We start from the raw sequence: 4,378 nt of genomic DNA on the forward strand, positions 1-4,378 counted from the left end.
GTCCAAAACATGGACCGAATCCCGATGAAGAAGAAGACCCCAATATCACGTTCCACGATCAACAAACTCTAACTTTGTACGTAAATATGCAAACATTGAACCACCCCGACAGTCTTCTAAACAGATCAATCAGTCACAAAAACGAAATATTACACACACACTAGATTGCTATATCATACATGACGGAAACGAGCCTAAGAACCTACCTAATATATCATTATTGTGGTATATATATATATATTGTGTATTGTTAGGGTATTTATGTAGATACATATAGTTTAGGCTACAAAATGAAAAGACATTGTAATATATGGGATTATCAATAACGAAGTGCATACCAGTGTGAATGGTGAACGTTAATTATAAGTGGACATAGCTGAGAGGTGCATGTTGAATTCATACCATAAACTTTTGTGCAATCAACGCCCTCTTTTATGTAACGTTTAACATTCGATCAGTGTAACTATAACACCCGTGCAGAGGGAGGAAGAGGTCAAGCTTGTAACCTGACCCTCCCAGGTCTTCAAAACCTAAATCACGAGAGATGGATAGAATGTGATGGGTTGAAGAGGTCAAACTTGTAATCTGACCCTCCCAGATCTTCAAGACCTAAATCACGAGAGATGAATAGAAGGTGATGGGTGGAAGAGGTCAACCTTGTAATCTGACCCTCCCGGGTCTTCAAGACCTAAATCACGAGAGATGGATAGAATGTGATGGGTTGAAGTGGTCAAGCTTGTAACCTGACCCTCCCAGGTCTTCAAGACCTAAATCACGAGAGATGGATAGAAGGTGATGGGTTGAAGAGGTCAACCTTGTAATCTGACCCTCCCAGGTCTTCAAGTCCTAAATCACGAGAGATGGATAGAAGGTGATGGGTGGAAGAGGTCAAGCCTTGTAACCTGACCCTCCCAGGTCTTCAAGTCCTAAATCACGAGAGATGGATAGAAGGTGATGGGTGGAAGAGGTCAAGGACCCTCCCAGGTCCATATGAATCTAAATCCCGATGAAGAGAGAAAAGAAACAAAGGCGATTGGCGCGCGTAAAGGCTTTAGGATAATGCTAAGTAATGGGTTATCTTCGCTGTCTCCATCACGGGTATTGAATCCCGAGTTTTAGCGTACATAAACTCTCAATCTTACCATGAGCCACTGGGAGTCGGTAGTAACCAACATAATGAGAAATATAAATTAAAAATGTATGCAAGGAATTTTTGAGTAATCGTTCAAAATTAATAACAATTTAGAATAAGAATATTTAGAATATTTTTGAAACTTTGTTCAGGGTAGTCTGGGATATTAATATAGGATTGTTCTCATTCTTTATCATAAAGTTCGGTTTTTGTTGTTTATTCATTTAAATTACACCTTCAACACAAACACAATGGGCCTGATAAGATCAGATACGGCCCGGCATGGCCAGGTGGTTAGGGTGCTCGACTCGTAGTCTGCGGGTCGCGGGTTCGAATCCCCGTCACACCAAACATGCTCGCCCTTTCAGCCGTGGGGGCGTTATAATGTGACGGTTAATCCCACTATTCTTAGGTAAAAGAGTAGCCCAAGAGTTGGCGGAGTGTAAGACTAGAGGGAAGGCAGCTAGTCATCACCACCCAGCGCGAAATTCAAAACAAACAGATAAACTATACCCAATCACAGCCTAGGATAAGCTTATGAAAAACAAACTCAACAATCCTTTCTCTGTAGGACCTAGTGTCGCCAAATGGTAAGCGACACTAGGGATCTAAGAGTTTCTAGTTTGAGAGTAGGTACTAGTAAACACACTTCCTCTAGCGACGGGTTTGTTGTGTTCCTTTTGGCACACAGTTCAAAATTAAGGGTAACTATCACTGAACCACAGGCGTCTCTTATCTGAACCACAGGTGTATCTGATCTTGTTTGTTTGTTTTTTGTTTTTCGCGCAAAGCTACACGAGGGCTATCTGCGCTAGCCGTCCCTAATTTAGCCTAGGGCGCTCTCGACTCGCAATCTGAGGGTCGCGAGTTCGAATCCCCGTCCCACCAAACATGCTTGCCTTTTCAGCCGTGGGGGCGTTATTATGTGACGGTCAATCCCACTATTCGTTGGTAAAAGAGTAGCCCAAGAGTTGGCGGTGGGTGGTGGTGATTAGTTGCCTTTCCTCTAGTCTTACACTGCTAAATTAGGAACGGCTAGCGCAGATAGCCCTCGTGTAGGTTTCCACCTGGCCATGCCGGACCCTTGAGTACAGATTGACCATTTCTTTGCCCCCATATTTGCCCCATACTTACTGAAGGAAAAGATAGATCGAAACATACGTTTTTGAAAACAATCGAATGATATAATGTTAATCATGTTTTGTCTTTCACCAGTTACTGCAAAAATGTTGTGTTGACAAATAAACAAAAATCAAACAGTTAACTTATTTTTTTACGAGGTTAATAAATATACATTTATACCCCAGACTTTATTTACCTCTTTGTTGTTGGTCGTGACAAAAAAAACAACAACAACAACAAACGTACAGCTCGGATTCTTGGAATACATTTCTGAGTTTTCTTGTTCTGTTTTAAATCTTGTTGTCGAAAAACGTCACCAGCGGACTCACAACCAACAAAGTACTTCGCGAGCTATTTTTCGAAAAAGAGAGAGAGAGAGAGAGAGAGAGAGAGATGTAGCTCGTGGTCCTTCGGCGCCTGCACGATTTTATATACTTATATCGATCTCTCTAGCCTTGCAAGATAGCTGTGTCTGCTTCCACTGTCTAGAGAGAGAACGTTTTGGAGCCGCGTCCTCTGAACATGATGTGTTTGGAAGCTTGTCTTTTCAAGGTAAGGATTGACTACATTTACAAAATTTTGCATCATTTTGATGTCAGATGATGTGATATATTTCTTTATCCATTAAATATTCAAGATATCAAAACGAAATCAAACAAAAACATCTATTGAGTTTCAGGGCCTTTTTTGTAGAGTTGTTATCTTGTTTACATCAATATTGAAAATATCAATTAACTTTTTTTTTACCGGTTGATGTCTTGCATGTTTCAAAATGCGGTATTTTCATCAATTTATGTTCGTCCAAAAATCAAAGTTTTAAGAAGACATGGAAAGTGGAATAATGATGGAATCATCGCGTTTTGACATAGAATTTTTTCAGGTATCCTTAGATATAAAACAAAGTTGAAAGTGTCATAACATTCTGGGAACATTATCGTGGTTTCAAAATGGTGGTGTATACTGAACTGGCCTCACCGTCTATAAAAGATGCCGTTACATACATGTACAGCGTACAAAATAATACACTTAAAATATGTATGTGTAAGTTTAGTAGAATGTAATGTAATTCAAGATTCTTTTGTCACAATAAAATATTTATCTATCGATAAATTTAACATTGTTTCCATTCAAAGTTTTCTTGCTTCTTATAATAGTGTTTATAAACACCCAAGTTCACTAAACTACATTACAAGCTGGAGTAAAATGAACAGTTGTAAATGGAGTTTTACTTTTAATATTTTAGCTTAGTTTAGGGCTTCTGTAGTGCATTGTTATTACATATTAAATAACAAAAATTGATATGAAACTTAATGTGGATAGTTATTACATCGTTACAAACTGTAATTTGTAGAGACGAAAAGTTAGCATTTCATCCCTAAGATCATTGTGGGGGGCGTTTATTACTTCCCGTGTCTTTCCACCCTTAAGATCATTGTGGGCGCATTTACTACTCCCCGTGTCTTTCCATCTCTAAGATAATTGAAGGGGCATTTACTACTTCCCGTGTCTTTTCATCTCTAAGATAATTGAAGGGGCATTTACTACTTCCCTAGTCTTTTTATCCCTAAGATCATTGTGGGGACGTTTACTGGTTCCAGTGTGAAGTCAAGAGGTTCCATTACACGAGCCCATGCCTAAACACAAATAGTTGTTAACATTTTGTGTTTTAAGAAATAATTCGTTGGGGGTGTTAATCCCTTTTATTAATTTACGGAACACGAAAACTACTAATTCAAATAGTTTTTCTTGGAGCTGTGGATTTTTTTTTGGTAGAATTAATTATGAGTTCCTATTAAGATCTTTTTTCCAAACAAGAACAACATTTCCTTATGACAGTGTTTCAACAACAAACTTCCTTTTACAAGTTTCGTTTCCTCGAATTAATTGAAGTAGTGCTTAAATTAAATTATAGTTATTTGGATTTCAATTGATCTTTATAACTAAAACCATTTGGAACATTACATATGGTTTCGTAAAAAACAAAGAAAACTTACTCAGAAAATTTTTAACACAATTCGCTAATAACCTCAAAAACGTGCTACGTAGCACGTTTTTGAGGTTATTATTTCAAAAAATTGATACATTTTTAACACAATTCGGTTTATTAGCGAATTGCGTAAAAAT

At 38.1% G+C, this 4,378-nt stretch overlaps 1 protein-coding gene across 2 annotated transcripts in view; it reads left to right on the forward strand.

Annotated features, from left to right (window-relative positions):
* The first annotated feature begins 2,731 nt into the window (after nucleotides 1-2,731).
* Nucleotides 2,732-4,378, forward strand: part of LOC106460995 (alpha-2C adrenergic receptor-like) — a 102,513-nt gene continuing 100,866 nt past the window's right edge. For both annotated transcript variants that reach the window (XM_022387791.1, XM_022387790.1), the window contains exon 1: nucleotides 2,732-2,806. The gene's annotated coding sequence lies outside the window, so the exon portion shown is untranslated. The remainder of the gene's footprint in view (nucleotides 2,807-4,378) is intronic.

The sequence above is a fragment of the Limulus polyphemus genome, unplaced genomic scaffold (assembly GCF_000517525.1).
Source record: "Limulus polyphemus unplaced genomic scaffold, Limulus_polyphemus-2.1.2 Scaffold876, whole genome shotgun sequence".
Classification (NCBI taxonomy): domain Eukaryota; kingdom Metazoa; phylum Arthropoda; class Merostomata; order Xiphosura; family Limulidae; genus Limulus; species Limulus polyphemus.